Below are 19,176 nucleotides of genomic sequence, written 5' to 3' on the forward strand. Positions count from 1 at the left end.
CAAGCTTAACTATTATCAATGATTATTCATTAGGCAACCTTATATTCTCCTAATTATTACATTACATTTTTAAATGAAACTACACAATCACAATACCTTAATCGTTATTAGAAATACATATACATATAACAAAATAGACCTTAAATTTCTATCAATAAGGCAAAATTTATACCAATGTAAATTATTCATATCTATATCATCTCCCCCTTTAAATGTAAAAGAACATTTATAAACAATATTTGGGAATATGGACGTAGTTATTTCTCTCCAAACTGCTTCCTGCTGAATGGGGACGCTGTTAATCAGATCTTTCATGGTGTAACCTGTGTGCCAGGTTCATCTCAGTCATCAGTTGGGTGAAGTAATTTTCTGAAGGTGTTCACAGCAACCTTTCAGGAGGGCGTGGTCTATCATACTATATTAGGACAGAAGCAATCCAACGGGTCTCATTTTCTGTAAAAATAAAAGAAGAATCTCTTTTCCAAAGTATCATATACTTAGATCCAAATTCTAAAGTCAAGGTATTTTCAAGATATCTTTCTTGGATTAGTTCAGCAGCATTGTAAACAAATATCTTTTAGCATCTGTTGCTCCTTCCTCAGCATTCAAACAATTCAAAGAGAGCATAATAGCATACAGTATCAAGATTTTCTGTGTATTTTCCATCTTTATGCTGCTTTATTTTAACCTCTATTCCTTTTATTTTTACTTTTACTTTTTTAGACAGGTTCTCTGTATATCTTTGTCCTGGAATAACTCTGTAGACAAGGCTGTCCTTGAACTCATAGGGATCCTTCAGCCTCTGCCTTCCCCAGTGCAGGGATTAAAGGTGTATGCTACAACACCTTGAACTCACAGAGATCTGTCTGTCTCTGCCTCCCAGGCATTGGGATTAAAGGCGTGTGCTACCATACCTCAAAGTCACACCTACATCAACTTTTTCTACCTTTGAACTACTGTACATCAGATTTTAATTTTTCAATTGAATTTGTGTCCAGATAAACATTTTCCTCTTCTTCTTCTTCTTCTTCTTCTTCTTCTTCTTCTTCTTCTTCTTCTTCTTCTTCTTCTTCTTCTTCTTCTTCTTCTTCCTCCTCCTCCTCCTCCTCCTCCTCCTCCTCCTCCTCCTCCTCCTCCTCCTTCTCCTCCTCCATTTCCTACACTTCTTTAGACATGCCTCACTCTTCATCCCAGGCCAGCTTGGAAATTACTATGTAGCTCAGTTGGCCTCCACAGTGAACAATATGTCTTATCTTCCCAGTCCTTAAGATTAAAGATTTGAGACATCACACCTAGCTCTGCTGCAGGAGCACCTTCCACTCCTTCAGCCAATAGCCGCTGAAATACCAGCCCACTGGGGCGCGATCTATTTCTCTTTTAAAAAGAGCAGTAAGCCTCGGCCTGCCCTCTTGGTTCTGACTCTTGCTCCAGCGATTAGACTCCTTTCCTGGCTGTTGGTGTTCTGTAAGTTTCCCCTGCAATAAATACCCCTTTTGGGATTGCTTTGCACATTATAGCTCTAATTAAATAAAACCTTAAACTGCTTAGAATCACAGGCTAAAGTGCTCATTTACCCTATTATATTGTTTTACAACAAGTTCTCTTTGTGACTCAATTTGGAAAAGCTTGATAAATGTTGAATGTCTACCTAACACAAAAAACACAACAGGCATGCACATATGGCTATGGCCATATGCCTATATTTAAATATTAAATATTGAGATTTCTATAGATGTTTAAGTGAAGATGCTTTTAAATGATGGCAACATACTTTTCTGTTCTGTGAATCTTTAATGGGAAAGCCTTATTTCAACATTTGCCAACTATATCTTTCATTCAGTATCATTAGCTGAAATGTTTGTATATTTTAATGTTGCTATGAACAAGGGGACTTTAATTGAAATTATTCCATGAAATTGTCCATGTTTTCTGTGAATGTAGAATACATAGCAAAGGACGAAGGAGATATTGTCTTTGAATTGATCAAAACGTGCAGTTTCCCTTTCTCCAGTAGGGAACAAGTAGGATTGGTTTTTGTTGTGTTGTTTGTTTTGTTTTTGTCCTTTCCATAGCCTTTCCTCTTCCGTTCTAATACAGTGAAAACAATTGGCTTCACGATGGTTTGCAGAACACTATAATTCATAATCACTTTGGTAATGCAGTTGATAATCCATGAGCAGTATTCCTTTTCTAGTCACACATTCAAATAGTCTTTGTTTTCACCTCATTTGTAAAAATATCTTTGACTTCAGTGTCTACTCTTTGCTTTCCAGAAAAACAATTTTAGTTCTTCATGATTTGAACAAATGGACTATGATGCTTTCCTCCAATTGCACCATGCAAACTGATTCCTTTTATTCCCTCCCCAGTAGTCTAGCTGTTCACCCATTAAAATCACTGATAACATCCCCCCTGTGTTCATGTCTTGTCTGTTACTGATTGGAACCCCCTAAGGTCTGAGACAGTACAGCCCATATTCGTTAACTTGAGTCTAGCTTTTATTTAGGTTAATGTCACCAGCTGTGGAACTGTTTTCCTATTACACACTGCAAATATGAACCAGCACAGTCTTTAAATCAAGAGCTGTCAAACTAACATGAGAAAACAAGCCCCAGAACTGTCTCTGAGAAGCTTTGTTCTCTGACCTGGATTCCCCAGATGGGTAATGTGGTTGAAATATAGAAAAGCTAACATTCCCATGAAGTGATGCAGTGAATACAGCGCTGTAGACAATGAGGGCAGACCCCAAACATAGATGGTAGAAGACTAACATCTGCTTTTCTGTGTGATATCCCCCACAGCTGTTTAGAGAATCATAAATTGCTCTGTCAAAAGCTTGTTTACAAAAGCCTAGCCAATTTCAAAATGAAGCTGCCTTTGAGTCGTCCCTGTTTCATGTTAGTGTTTGAAAAATAAATCTGAGTGGCTAAGACATAAATGCACCAACTCAAAAGCAAATGGCAATGAAAACCAAGTAAAATCAAAAGATGTTCCAAATTTTAACCTATTGTACTGAATGAAAAAGGCATGGGTACAATTTTTGATCTTATAATTAGTCTTATTGAGACAGGAGACCATTTAAACAGCTGCGATATGGAGTTTGTGTGCCATGTGACACTATGGAACATACCATAATATCATCAATAGATGACGTGATGGAAGCATGTCTAATTCAAAGAGAAATGGGAATCAGTGATGAAGATGCACGTACAGGTATAAGCAAAGGTTTTCGAAGTGTAATTCCTGAAAGAGCAGCATCTGTAGCACTTGAAAATACATTTAAAATGTTTGGGTCATTTGAGAAACCTGTTGAATCAGAAATTCTGGGATAGGTCTTACATTTTAAAAAGCCCTCTAGGGAATTTGGATGCACACTCCTATTTGAGAATTGCTTCAATATGAATAAATGGATGAACAGGTGGATAGGTGAGAGAGTGGGTGAAAGAATAGATGGTCAGGTGGAGGTGTGTATGTAGGAACAGATAGAGAGATAGAGATAGAGATTAGATATAGATATAGATATAAATATACATATAAATATAGATATAAATATAGATATATAGAGATAGAGATAGATTAGATATAGATATAGATATAAATATACATATAAATATAGATATAAATATAGATATAAATATAGATATAAATATAGATATATAGAGATAGAGATAGAGATTAGATTAGATATAGATATAGATATAGGTATAGATATAGATATAGCTATAGATACATATAAATATAGATATAAATATAGATATATAGAGATAGAGATAGAGATAGAGATTAGATTAGATATAGATATAGATATAGATATACATATAAATATACATATAAATATAGTATAAATATAGATATATAGAGATAGAGATAGAGGTAGAGATAGAGATATAAATATAAACATATGTATGCAGTTAGATACTTGGGATTGTTAGGGGAGCAAATTACTTTGTGAACTTATTGTATGATTAGATAAAACCTATTATTTTTCTCTTGGTAACTTAGACCATGAAACCCAATATAAACAAGTTCAACAGAGCCACTATATATGGGCTGTCAATACATGCTTCGGCATTGTCAGGCCATAAATTTCATTCATTCATTTTATTTCAGTGACTTTAGTGACTCATAAACTGAGAAGACAGGCTTAGAATTTATTTGTTGTCTGCCTCCCAATTAAGCTCGTCTAAAGTGTTTGCCCATCAAGTTGCTACTGGGACAGTTTCTGTTACCAAAAGACTAGTTACTTCACTTAGTTTTGTCCCCGCTAGTGATGCTGTTCTCTGTGCTTGTTCCATCTGTTGATAGGTCTGGCGGTTTTGATGACTGATACATGATTCTGAAGCAATGTCTTACTGTTTGGTTCATGCTGTCTGAGTGTCTTGGTGTTGGTTTCTCCCACCCCTTCATTGTTCATTTCTTAAAACATTTATTTATTTATTATGTACGTACTGTTCTGCCTGCTTGTATGCCTGCATGACAAAAGAGGGCACCTGATTTCACTGTAGATGGTTGTGAGCCACCATGTTGTTGCCAGTAATTGATCTTGGAACCTCTGGAAGAGTAGCCAGTGCTCTTAATCTCTGGGCCATCTCTCCAGCCCCTTAATGTTCATTTTTAAGCATGCATAATTTGCTTTCAGTCTACCACTAATACAGCACTATTTATAATGGAGATGAATAAGACACTGCTAAATACCTAATGTGAGGCACATTTAAACACAGCGCAGTATAGTTCATCACAAAACAATATATTATTTTTTAAAAAATTCAAAACTCAAGAAAATATTCAGCTTGATTCTGAGAATAAGGCTTATCTTGATATCACTCATTTTGCTTGCATGGCTCTTACAATAACCAAAGACAGTGCAAATTAAGAACTACAAAATAATAAGAACAACAAATAAATGGATTGTAAATTACTTTCTCCAGTTTCGCACTGCATCCTGAACTTACTTGTTTACCTGTTCTGATGGCTTTCTTTTCATCAGTTTTCACATTAAAGCAATATTTTTTGGTGATAAAATTAAATGGTGGCTTTCCCCTTTGGAGGGTGAGCAAGCCTGCTGCACACAGATGACTGACATTAAACTATGGAGAATTCCTATTTAGGGATGAGGGGCTGTTAAGAAGTTTATATCTTTAAGGAAATGCTTCTCTTTATTTTAACCCAAGATTATGGTAATTTAGTGTGTTCAGGAAGTGTTAAGGGTGGATAATGGCAGATTCCCTAGCATTTAGAAGCATGAGGCTTGAAGCTTTTTTGAAGACCTCTTTGTTTTTTGGAAGATAAACATAGTCAGTGGCTTAGTTTTTTTCATACATTACTTCTAGCTCTAAAATTCTGAATATTCTAACAAGAGTGTTGATCAATAACTTATCAAATGAAAAGAACTACTATTTGATTCCTCTCTCTATGTAAAACTTTTCTTAATATTGTCTTTGACCTGAGGCCCCTGGCATTTAGGACCCAAGATCCTGTTGCATGAGCTAGTTTGTTAGAGCCCATTCCTCATGGGAGCCCTTACCTGTTGAGAGGAGTGGATGGGGAGGGAAAAGGGGAAGGTGATGGGGGCCGGAGGAGGGCTGCAGGGGGAGAACTGTGGATGGAATGTCAAATGAAATTAAAAACAAAGAAACAAGCACAAACAGATGGTGTGCCTCCATCATTTCTCTCTAAGACGTGGAATCTCAGATGCTGTGGGGTGTGGTGATATGCCCTGTGCCACCTGCATGCCACTGACTGATAATGACAAAATAAAAATGAAACTAGCTTAATTAAGGATTTGGAGGCCTATGTTTTTGAAAATGCATAGCTTTCCCCATTTTTCCCACGTGTTACAATGTTCTTCTAAGTGTTCTTCCTAGGCTAGTAGCAAGAGAAGGTGAGGCAATTCGAACATAAACGTGCCAATGTCCAGATCAGCAATTGCGCACTGTGAGATAACTAGCAAATAGTGGAAGATAGTTTTTCATTTCATCACTAATGGAGATGTTAATGTAATCTGGTATTTGAGTACAGAGATCCCTCTAAACCTTGTACAAGATTTAGGAGAACTCTCAAATTACAAACGTGCATACTGGTGAGGTCGGAGAATACTGGTAGAGAGAAAGAAATGTGTCATTTTCTGTATTTATTGCTTAGGTTAAAGGAAACATTTTCTAGAAACCTCTAACCATGATTTCCCTGTGAACTGGCGGCTCCAAGTGAGTCAAGGGAGGTCTCATGGCATTAAGCCTGGGTTTGAGGATTAGTTGTGGGCAGAAGAGGCAATATTTCCAAGATTAGCTTACTTAGTTCCCAAATGCCTGGGGTGTAGCTACTCTATACTCTGTCAACAAGAACAGCAAATAACCATTTTATACTCATACTACTTTCTTTATGAGAGAGAAAGGAGAATTCAGGAATCATTAACAGTGTTTTGAACCACTGAAGAGTAAACACTCCCTTGATTAGCATTTTAAGTCCTTCCTGGGATTTTTGAGTAGCCCCTCTGCTCCTGTATTTTTCTGTTTTGTCTGACTCAAGACTTTCACAGATTAAAAAAGTTGACTCATGGGCCTATTAACAATCAGATTTTTTGACAATCATATTCAAACAGGCAAAATGGCAACTTTTAAATAAAGCATTAATCAAGCTTCTCTACATTGGCTTATTTGATGATTATATTACCAATTGGGGAGAGAAATAGTATTGCCTTGGATCAGGATGAAACAAAGAGCCAGGCCAAAAAAGGTCAGATGTAGGTATGGCTTGAAGGTAGCACAATGGAATTTATTGACAGATTGTCTATGGAACAAGATGACATGGAAACCAAGTTTGAAGACACTGGAAGGTTTGAGTTGCCACTGAATAAAGGACAGTAAAGGAGATCTAAGGAAATGAAGAAAATCTGACACTGTATTACATTCGGGGGCTTGAAGTCAGGAGAGCAAAGGGAGAACGAGTGGCAGTGAGTGGGTATTCAGAAAGCCAAGTGATGACAAGGTTTTAAAGGGAGTGGGCAATGACCATCACCTGTATGAGCCTCCAGTGGGTAGGTGAAAGTATGCCTCAGTTGGCCAGATACAGACCTGGATAATGCATAATTGCCAGTCAATATAATTATCAACAGCACTCCTCACACTCTTTGAAGAGTTCTGGTTTGCATAAATCATGTAGTTACCCTGCTGCTCTGCTAAGAAGGTGGCAGCTTGAGGATTGCTTGGATTTCATAATGTGGAGGTTGTGGGGTACCCTTAATCAGGTGAGTGGTGGGGCTGAGGGTGTTGCTTAGTGGTAAAGAGTTTGTCCATGTGCATGAGGCCAAAAGTTCAGTCCCCCTTACTTGCAAAAAGGAAAACAAAAGTTGAGGCAGAAGAATCATTGAAGTTTGAAGTGGGCTCAAGAAATGGGCATTAAGGAAGACTGGACATGGAAGATTTTGTGTGTGTGTGTGTGTGTGTGTGTGTGTGTGTGTGTTAAACTTTTTAAAAGGATTTTTACTGTGAGATGGTGGAACTTAAAGTATCAGCAAGAACTTTTGTATGATGGGACATATCACTGCGTAGGCTGATGAGCCAGATCCATTTGAAGAGAGACTGTGGATGGTGCATAAGACAATAACTGGATTGATTTCCCTGAGTAGACAAAATGGAATATAAGGCATAGTGAGCTCAATATCTAATATTGGGCATGCTGTTCTATGTTAAACAAGGAGAGAAAGAGAAAAACTCCCAGCTAGAAGATAAACAGGGAACTTCACAGTTTGAAAGAAAAGAAAGGTAAGATGAAAATCCACAGAATATGAAAATTCTGTTTGGCTGGAATGTAGGGTTTCCTGGAGGAAGAGCATGAAATGGAGTTTGAATGGTGGTTTGGGTTCAGGCCATAGCAAGGCTACAATAGTCTACTGAAGGCCATATTTGACCTGCCAAGTGCTGGAGAGTTATGGAAGGTACTTGAAGGCAGGAACATCATAACAAACAATAGAAGAACTTGTTTTAGAGGTTCAGGGTAAAAGTTCTGTAGGTGTTAGGGGGCATAAGGGTATGTATGGAAGAGATGAAAACATTATAAGTTCTCATCAGAACTTTTTGTTCTTTGGACAGGAGCTTGGCTAAGTGATACATTTATTTACCTGACTCCAAAGAGATGGCTGTTGTTTTCTTGTTGTTTTTATTTTAACTTAAGGTGTTCTGTCATATTCAGGAATAAGGATTATTTCCCTAAAAGGGAAAACAAAAACAAAACAGTGTCTTTTTTTTAATCAATCTGGGAAGATTCTTCCTGTCTTCACTTTTAATTGATGTAACTGTTTACCCACATATTTCAAATCATAGAATGTATCAATTTCACTGTTGCTAATATTTTAAAATCTATTAATAACGTATATTCTGTACTATTAGGTAGTATTCCTGCATATGCACCCTGGACATTTAAAAGTGATGAGCAATTTGGAATCCTATAAATTACTTGTTGCCAAATCATCTCAAAACCAAAATTGTAAAAATATTTGAAGAGAGAAGTGATGGACTTCCGAAGTAAGCTCAGCGATGCAGATCTTTACCTCGTTGATTGAGTCTGATGCTGTATCTACCCTTGGAGAACCTTATAGCGTCCATCACCAAAATATTCTTCTCTTCGTTCAGTTGTTTCCCAAAATTCTCAGCACCTATTCTTTGCAAAGCAAGATGTTATAGGGTGTAGTGAGCTGTGGGCTGCATTCCCGCCGTCCTGCTTTCGGCCTCCTGACTAGCTTATGCCCCAAAATAATTACACAGAAACTGTATTCTTTTAAACACTGCCTGGCCCATTATTTTCAGGCTCTTATTCACATCTTGACTAACCCATATCTAATAATCTGTGTAGCACCACAAAGTGGTGCCTTACCAGGTAGATTCTAGCGTGCGTCCATCTTGGGCTGGAGCTTCATCGCATCTGGCATCTCTCTGAGGAGAGGCACGGCAGTCTGACTAACTTACGAGAGGCGTGGCATCTTACTGATCCTTCTACCTCACTTCCTCTTCCTGTTCTGTCTACTCCACCCACCTAAGGGGCGGTCTATCAAATGGGCCAGGCAGTTTCTTTATTAGCCAATGAAATCAACTCAAACAGAAGACTCTCCCACATCAATAGGGTAGAGATAAAACGAGGTGAGAATCTTTTCCACTGTGAAACTTCCAAGCAATTGGGAAAGCAATAAACAAATGCATACTCATAAAGAGCAATTATAAGTTGAGATAAGTGCTAGTAAGAAATGAACAGAAGGTTGAGATCGAGAAGCCAGGGAGCATTGACTTCAGACTGAGGAGGTCAGGGAATGCTTTCTCGAGCAAATGAGATTTAAGCAGAGACCTAATGAAGGAGGAGCCAGCCATGGGAAAATGCCCTGGAAGAGCAGCTCAGGCACAGGCAAGAGGGCAAGAGGAAATCCCTAAGCAGGCCAGACCTTGCCTTGGCCCTAGTGTTTGGAGAATAAGGGGAAAGACGAGCAGGAGAGGAAAGGTTCAAAAAGCTGGCCAGATGTTTTCATCCAGGAGGTTCTGTATGGATGAATTTTGTTCTAAGGACAATGAAAACCCATTGACTCTTTCCTTTCTTGTCAGTTTTTGTTATAAAATGGCATATTCCTTTATGTGGTGCTGGGACACAGCTGTAAACCCAGATGAACAGGCTGTGAATTATGTTCAAGTGATCTTCAACATGTACCAACCATGCTTTGCTGAATTACTCACCTATAAAATGGGAGTGTACCTCTTGGTAATGTGGTTTAGTGTATTTAATATGCACACAACACATAATGTGTATATCATAAAAGGAAGACTTGTCTTTGACACCATTCTGATTTCTCCCATGAAAACTTAGCTAACCAAGAGCAAGAGTGGATTGTTAAGTTGACTTAATGGTGGCCAGAGATGGGGTGATGTTAAAAGAGGAACGAGAGAAGAGGAGTGCCAGGTTCCTGAACTGTTTTAGTGAGAGTCAATAGAACTCTACAATAGATGAAATGTGGGACACAAGTTCAAGAAAAGAATAAAGAAGTACAGGTTAGTATCTGGCTGACCAAACTCAGTGGGAAAGATCATTCTCCTTTTACTTTCAGTGATCATCATAATCATCAAGGATAACAGTGAAAAATGCTTTATCAACAATCAACACTTCTCAAAATGTGGGAGGGTGGGGTACAAAGAAATTTGCCAGAAAGAAAAATGAGGAGTTTGATACTGGATAAGTGAAGTTTGATATGACCTGAGATGGCAGGTGAGAGGGTCAAAAAGGCATTTGGATAGACAACTCTGTAGAAAAATCAGAGACGATTGGCTTAGAGATGATAATATTTGAGAGTCATGAACTTTGCAATGGAATTCATCATCATGTTCTTTTATATAATGGCTTGGGATGTTACAATAATATTTTTTTATCTCTTTTGGTTTAATCTTTTCTTCTGAGTTCAAGACCTGCTTCCTAACAACCTAAGTATCAATGGAATTTCCAACTAGTTCTCCACAATGTAAAATAAAATACCCTATCAACATTTTTGGCTTTGAAGTGAACTCTATTGAACCTGATGGATCGATGTCTGTGGTGTCTATGGAACACCATCTCCTAATCAAAGTTCAAAGAAGCTCAGTTCAAGTTATGCTTTGAAATCAACAGAATTTCATTAATTCGGATGGATAAAGAAAATTGTTTATTGATGGTGTTCAAATGGACATTGAAACAATATTTTTCCAATCCCACACAGTTAGTGGCATAAGGTCTTGAGAAAGCATGAAGCATTTTTATCAGTTTCAAACTTCACAAAGCTTGCCAAACCCAGCTCATTTTCCATAGAAATTTGCAAACCCCAAGTACAGGCCAAATTTCAGAGGCGTGGAATGTATGCCAATGAATAAGATTGTTAAACTCTTTGATTTCCCCCTATTTTTCCCTTAAAAAGTAAGAAGCTTGTGCCTCCAAGTTTTATTGTTCAGCATCTGTTATACGGCTCTCTGGCTTGCTTGAGAAGAAGCCTGTATGATTGCTTCAGGAAAAACAAGGACACAGAGGGACTCCGTTGGAAACATTGTTTGATAGCCTTCTTCAGGGAAAACCTACTTCTCACACCAACCAATATCTTTTAGAATGCAATGGCATCATCTTTTAAAAAGTCAGATAATATCAAGCAATTTTATGTTGGAAACATTTAAGACAAACCCAGAAGAGGTGAAAGCTATATATTAGTGTTATTGCATGAACATAGTAAGTGCCAGAAGTTTTGTCTTGTAGTTAACTGAAGTGACTAGCAAGCCATTCTTTGGAAACATTGACCCTATTAGCAGAACACACTATTTTAAACAAAATGTTAAGTGCAAGGTAGAATGCACATAGTGGCACTAATAAACTTATACTTATAGGTGGTGATCCTGTGTGCCCAAGAATCTTTTGAAGAGATGAAGAATAGAAAGCAAACCAGTAATAGTAATAAACATAGTGTAATTAATATAATTTTAGTAAGTGTGTCATAAATTCAACTGCATTTGTTCTAGTGGATGATAGATAATAATGCCAAGGCTTTTCTGAGTTCAGTGACCACTCTCTTCATTGTTACCTCTTCCTAGTTTCTTTTCTGTTTATAATTGTGAAAATAGACATTGGCCCCTGGAGGCAATGCTCTAACTTTAAAAAAAAAATGCTTGAAAGAATAGATTCTTGGGGTTTGTGGGATAGCTCGCCTGATAAAGTTGCTTGCTGCCAAGCCTGATGATCTGAGTTTGAGCCAAGGGACCCATGCAGTGGAAGAAAAGAACTGACTTCCATAAGGAGTCCTCTGACCTACATGCACTCGCACATGTCTGTGCGATTGCGCATGCACACACACGATAAATACACTTAAACAGTTTTTAAGTAGATTCTTTCCCTTCTAATAAATAAATACAATATAAAGGGCAACAATAAGGTGCTAAATTTCAATTGTGAGGAATACCCTGAGCTCTTCTGCTGGCACTAAATGGCATTTATTCACAGAGTAAGTGGAATTCAAGAACAATTGTATGTTTTAAAAGGTTGTCGTAGAGGAGGCCATGAGCAAGCAGAAATGGGAGCTGCTAGCAGGTCAGTGTTCGAGGCCTTAGGGAGGAGCATGACTGTAACAAGGAGCTTGAGCAGAATCCTTACTCTCAGCGACTGAGAAGAAGGTCCCCAATCCTACTTCTTGGGGACAGTTGTCCTAGTTCCATTCTCAAATAGAAGCCTGCTTACGTTGCGGTCCTTAAATTGGCAGGCGTAGTGGAAAATTCAGAAGGGCCTTCCATCATTAGGCAAGGATTCTTGTGAGGGGATAAAAATCAGCATTTCATTCTCTCTTTAATGAAGCAGCTTTATCAAAATAAAATTCACCTACCATATAATTTGCCCATTTAAACTGAATAACTCAATGATGTCTCCACGGAGCCACTCCCACACTCTGGTGTAGAACCATTTCATCCCTGCCAAAATAGAGTTACCTCTTTTTCATCATCACTGTCTTCTGCCCATCCCCTGCATCCCTGGAAACCACCGACCTGTCGCTCTCAATGTGCCTGTTTTGAACATTTCTTGGAAATGGCATCACACAGTCTGGTCTTTTGGGCTCGCTACTTTCCAGTCGGTATCATGTTGTCTGTTCACGCACCTGCACATGTGGATACAAATTTACACTCTCGGTTCTGTTGAGTCATAGAACTCTGCCCTAACATTTTGAGAAACCACCAAAGCGTTTGCCAAAGCATTTTCCACTCGCACTAAACAGTGCAGTCTAAGGCTATCTAATCCTCACCCATGCTTTCGTAAGTGATTTCACTGTGTGATGCTTCTCCCCCACCCCCATGATTTTGATTTGCATATCCCTGATAGCTGGTGATACTGAACACCTCTTCCTAAGTTTCTTGGCGACTCGTGCATTTTTACAGTTCAGATCCTTCACCCATTTTTCTTGAGCACTTTTCTTTTGATCATTGAATTGGAAGAGTGATTTGATATATTCTGTATAGGAGCCCCTTACCAGGTGTGTGTGTGTGCGTGTGTGTGTGTGTGTGTGTGTGTGTGAGCATTTCTGCTAAATAGTTTGTCCCTCGTCCGTGTGTGAGCATTTCTTCTAAATAGTTTGTCCCTTGTCCGACATTCACATTGCATTTTTAGTGTTCCCTCTAAACAGGCGGATGTCGATAACATCACTTCTCTCAAGATTTTAACTTTTAAATATTCTTCCCTAAGAGAGCACTCTGCATCTCTTGACTTGGTATTCCTAGGAAGGCCTTTCAGAGCAGAGAGATCCCCAGGGTTTCTGACTCAGAATCACAGTGACCCAAGGCCTTCTCCCTCCCAGGGCCTCTTGTCATGCATTCCAGCTGGGGAGACTGGCTGGCTGGCTCCTTAGGAGCTCTGTGTGGGGTTTGTTTGGGGGGGGGATCAATTGTGTCTGAAGCTGCTGTTGCTACTGAGATGGAAGGGCCCCTGAGAGGTATGATATCATATGTGTGTTTCAGGATATGTGTGTTGTACCGCTTGTGAGAAGCAGACTAAGACCAGAGCCAGCATGATACCGAAAACTTCAGAAATGAATGACCCCATAGAAGGAGGGGGAAGAAGGGGACACGGTGGGAAAGGACAGATGCAGTCATGCTGGATGGGTTGTTTTCACTCAGTTCACTCCATCCTGTGTTTGCATCTCCTTTGGATGGCCATTAAGATGTCTCTCCTCCTGTTACTCTGGAACATCTACATCAGTGGTATAGAATAATTTGCATTGGTATGGATTTTGCTTCATTGATATAAAATTAAGGTCAATCTTGTTATATTATATTCCTGATCTTGATTAAGGGATTGAGATTGTGTAGCTCATTTAAATCTGTAATGTATAATTAAGAAATGTAGGTTAATAGATAATCATCTATAATATTCAAGTTTGTAGTCATGAGATAATGGGCCAGGCAGGGATTAAATTAATACAACTTCTGTGTGGTTATTTCGCGTGTAAGCTAGCCGGGTGGGATGAAACAAGGGGCCCCTCTCCCTGCAACACATCAGTGGTTGTCAACCTTCATAATGCTGTGACGTTTAATATAGTTCTTCATTTGGGGTGACCCCAATCATAAAATTATTTTCGTTGCTACTTCATAACTGTAATTTTGTTACTTTTATAGATATAACATAGATATCTGATACGCAACCCTGTGAAAGGGTCATTTGCCACACCTCCACCAAAAGGGGTCGCAACCCACAGGTTGAAAACTGCTGCACTCAAAGAAGGCATGGGGCCTTCAAGCCAGGCTAACTGAAATGAAATGTCATTGCTGAAACCATTCATATATATATATATTTTTTTGGCTTTTCGAGACAGGGTTTCCCTATAGTTTCTAGAGCCTGTCCTGGAACTAGCTCTTGTAGACCAGGCTGGCCTCGAACTCAGAGATCCGCCTGCCTCTGCCTCCCGAGTGCTGGGATTAAAGGCGTGCGCCACCACCGCCCAGCTAACCATTCATATTTTTGTTGCGAACTAGAACCATATCTTAAGAAGGATCCACTTCCTCTCTTCTGAGTTATTTCTTCAGCATTTGAAACTTGACTTTCAAATACACATGGCTTAATAATGTGAGTGCCCATGTGATCTTCTAGATTAACATTATTTTTTTTTGGGGGGGGGGTGGTGGGTTTCGAGACAGGGTTTCCCTTTAGTTTCTAGCGATAAGGAAACTCGAGTCCCGGTGGATAAGACTTCTGCAGTGTCACCCGAATGGTCCATAACAGATGTGACACCATGTATCATTGCTGCTGAGACATTGTTTGAGTTTCATTCTTTGAGTACTATACATAATGGCAACAGGCAACAAGAGAAGGTGTTGCCATAGATGCTGTGACTTTGAGACATTATGAGCTTTCATACATACTGGTGCAGAACCCCAAAATGATGCATGTCACCTTCCTTGCAGCTACCCATGGAAGCAAAGGCAGATGGTTGATTGATAAAACAGCATTGGCTGTTTGCAGATGAACAAAGGCAGCCTTGGCAATATAACCTTACTAGGCCTCATTTCCATATGTCTTATTCTTCTTACATTATAGAAAATCTCTAAAATTCTATTGTTTTGAATGTTTTCAAAATGTTCACAAAGGTAAGCTTCTTGCTGTTATCCCATATCCATATGTGAAAATTTCTTTGAGTCTCCGAAGCGACCCACTAAGTATTAGTTTGGTTATTTTTTTTCACACCATCTTGGTGACATCACAAACTTTTCTAAAATGTTGGTTATGTAAGAGATCAAACAGTGTGAGCATTTCGATTCGTTTCTGTAGAGTTTCCTTTCTTGATCATGTGCATAGGCCGCTATTACTATAGGCATACTTAAATATGTACAAAAAATGTTTTGTTACATAAGTTGTTTCTGAAGAAAATTTACTGCTCTTAAATTCTGATCTTATACAATTTGGTGAATGTTTCCAAGTGCCAGGGAAGGTTTTCTATTGTGTTTCTGATTACTGATAATAACAGCCATCAACTACATCAACTTGTCCATTTAGTTTCTTTGCTTAAACTATTATTATTCATTTCGGAACATTGTTTTCTACCTGAAATGAGCCACAAAGGGCAGAGAATGTTTTCTCTCTCAACCATTTCTGTAAATCTTGTGGACAGAAACTGCACCTTTTAGCAAAAATGTTTTAAGTATTTCAAAACTGGGTGCTGTCTTTAAGCAAAGGAAATAGATTTTGAAGTTTTTTGTTGTACCTATTTTTGGATGTGGAAAAATCATTTGTAGAAAACCAGGCTGAGTCCAAGTTCCTCATCACAGGCCGAAAATGGGATTTTGTAAACCTTGAGAGACGGGATTTGTTATTGCATGCAGCTGTGCAAATTTGCAAACATTTCCTTCTTTCCTTCTCCAGTCAAAACCCAGTAGAAGGAGCCAGTTTGGACTGTTGCCTCAGTAACTAACATTTGTGAAGCTGCAAAACAGGAAGCAAAGTTTAAGCCTCTGTGTTGTGTGTGTGTGTGTGCGTGTGCGTGTGCGTGTGCGTGTGGTGTGTGCATGCGCCACATGTACATGTTGTTATTAGATCTTTGAAAATTTTCATATATTTTAATCTAGAGACTTAAATTCCAGGTAGAGAGAGGAATATATAAACTAATTAGTTATGATTAAATATCAATGCTAGGGACATTTAAATGGTTATTTTCATTATAGTCATCCTAGTGAATTTCAGAGAATCACTTAAAGGCCTCTAAATATGTGCTGCATGTGCCCTGCAGAAGGAAGCCTGGGAAGGGGAAAGGAAACATTTTTATTTTATTTTTTTTCCGTTTATTTTTTTTATTAAACATTGCCATCTCCTCCCCTCCTCCTTCCCCTTCCCTCCCCTCCCCTCCACCCATACCCCCACTCCCTCCCTCTCCAGCCAAAGAGCCATCAGGGTTCTCTACACTATGTTGAGTCCAAGGTCCTCCCAACTCCCTCCAGGTCCAGGAAGGTGAGCAACCAAATTGACAAGACTCACACAGAGCCTGTCCTTGTCTCCTTGTCGTAGAGACCAAGCCCATCACCATTGTCCTTGGCTTCTCGGTCAGCCTCCACCATCAGCCACTTCCAGAGAGTCCGGTTTTGGGTCCCCTGTTCCATCAGTTCCCATTCCAACTGGACTTGTGATCTCCCGTTAGTTTCTGTCCCACCGTCTCAGTGGGTTAACGCATCCCTCATGGTTCTGACTTTCTTTCTCATGATCTCTCTCCTTCTGCTCCTCATCAGGACCTTGGGAGCTCAGTCCAGTGCTCCAATGTGGGGCTCTGTCTCTATCTCCATTCATCGCCAGGTGATACAGTTATCCTCCTGATGTTGGAAGCAGCTAAGATGCCGGGCATAAATTGGGAACTTGGGGGGTGGGGTGGGATGGGGGCAAGGGGAGATGGGGGGAGAAGGGCGTGAAGGGGAGGATGGTTAGAGCTTGGGGGAAGGAGATGCTTGGGATATAGGAAGGGTGGACATGGGAGAGGGAAGCAGATATCTTAATTAAGGGAGCCATCTGAGGGTTGTCAAGAGACTTTACTCTAGATGGGTTCCCAGGTATCCAGGGAGATGCCCCCAGCTTACTCCTTGGGCAGCTGAGGACGAGGAGCCGGAAAAGGCCAGATCCTATAGCCATACTGATGAATATCTTGCATATCACCAAGAAACATTTTTAAAATGGCATATAAGGATTCCACACTAGAGCTTTCTCAGAACTAACCCATGAAAGAAAGACAGTTTCTTCTGTTTCCTCTGACAAACTATCCTTGCATTGTTTCAGTTTAACACTGGAATCAAAAGAGGCAGGAGCCTGGCCACAACTCAATATACTCCCAAAAGTGAAATTAACACCCTCTCTACTCGTCTCAGTGTACCACGTATCAGGAGAGCATCCATCATTGTACATCAGCTCACGTGATCTTTTCTAAGGGCCATCTCTCACTCATCTAAGGGAGCTTTAGTTCTCCGTAAAGAGGTTTTCCCAAAGATGTGGTTGTGAATAGTACTATATCAAACAAATTCTATGGTCTTCCCGATAGATGATAGCTTCTTGGGGTAGACATAGCAAAATGCTTAGAAATTGTTCACTATGCACACTTGGTAAAATTTATAGCCCTGATATCTCTAGGGTGGAGAATGGAGAGTGATGTTGGTATTGGAGATACGCATTTTAAAGCTTCTAGAATATTAGGTAGGAAGTGGTGGGTATCATGCAGGATCACAGCGGCAATAATGTCAAAAAATTACAGATCTATAAATACTAAACATGCTCCACATTGGAGCCTTTGCATAGAAAACTTTTATGATATATAAAAAATTTGGAATCAATTAATTCTACTTCCAACTGTGGCAGCATTCCCTTTGAGTTGTACAGTCAAAAGACCCCATTTGTGAATATAAGAATTGTATCTGGTGTCTGGGGAGATGGCTCAGTTATCAAGTGCTTGCCAGGCACCATTAGAATTCAGATACCCAACACCCACATAAAAAGGCATGAGAGGGGGTATCTGGAAATCTGGAGCACTGGGGAGGTGGAGACAGGTGGATCACTGCAGCTTGTTGGCCGCTAGTCTTTAAGAATTGGTGTGCTTCCAGTTTAGTGAGGAAACCTGGTCTCAAAGACAAACAATGTGGAGAGCAGTAGATAAGACATCAATTTCTGGCCTGCAGATGCATGAATACACACACGCATATAAATGTTGTAAGCATTCAAGCATGTACATGCAGCAGACACAAACACCCACTCACACACACCTCCCCTGAAAACCTACAAATGACTGCATCCCGCAGGGATTGAATTTAGAGGCTATTTATGGCTGTTAGCTTGGTGTTTTGTGGTACTCCTAATAGTGGGAATGGGCATGTCTCTGACCTCCTTTGTCTGCCTTTGGGCCTATTTTCCTCCTATTGGGTTTGCCTTGTCTAGTCTAGGTATGGGGGCATTTTCCTTGCCTTGTTTGCATCTTGTTTTGTTTGTGTTGGTTGTTGTCTCTTGGAGGCCAGCTTATTTCTGAAGAGAAGTGGAGGGAGATGGAAAGAATTCATGGATGAGGGGAGAGGGGGAGGTTGGCAAGGGAGCAGCAAGAGAGGAGTGGAGTGAGAGGAAACTGTGGTCAAGGTGGGTTGTATGAGAGAAGAATCTATTTTCTTTTTTAATTTAATTTATTTTATTCTTAAACAATGTTTTTTAATTTTAAATACCAGTTTCCAGTTCTCTCTCCCTCCCTTCCTTCTGCTCCCCCAATATCTCCCCACCCCACTCCTCATCCATTCCTCAGAGAGGTTGAGGCTTCCCAAGGGGAGTCAACAAGTCTGCCACATCACATTGAGACAGGATCAAGGCCTTCCCTCTGTATCTAGACTGAGCTAGGTGTCCTTCCACAGGGAATGGGTTCCAAAAAAGCCAGTTCATGAACTAGGGATAAATACTGGTTCCATGGCCCGTGTACCCATAAGTCGGCCCAGTGCTTAGCTGTGGACTCTCTGCATCTGCTTCCATCAGTTGCTGGATGAAGGTTCTGTGATGACATTAAGGTAGTCTCAATCTGACTACAGGGGAAGGGCAGTTAAGGCACCTTCTCCACTATTGGGTCAGAATCTAACCAATAGAAGAATCTATATCAATTTTAAAAAGACTCAAAGAATAATATCACTACATTTTATAGCTGGGGAAATTGAG

The 19,176-nt window shown here is 39.7% G+C and overlaps 1 protein-coding gene across 2 annotated transcripts in view; it reads left to right on the forward strand.

The window, feature by feature from the left end:
• Arhgap6 (Rho GTPase activating protein 6) overlaps positions 1–19,176 on the forward strand; it is a 511,034-nt gene that overhangs the window by 359,285 nt on the left and 132,573 nt on the right. The gene's annotated exons all lie outside the window — the stretch shown is intronic.

The sequence above is a fragment of the Arvicola amphibius genome, chromosome X, assembly GCF_903992535.2.
Source record: "Arvicola amphibius chromosome X, mArvAmp1.2, whole genome shotgun sequence".
NCBI classification, from domain to species: domain Eukaryota; kingdom Metazoa; phylum Chordata; class Mammalia; order Rodentia; family Cricetidae; genus Arvicola; species Arvicola amphibius.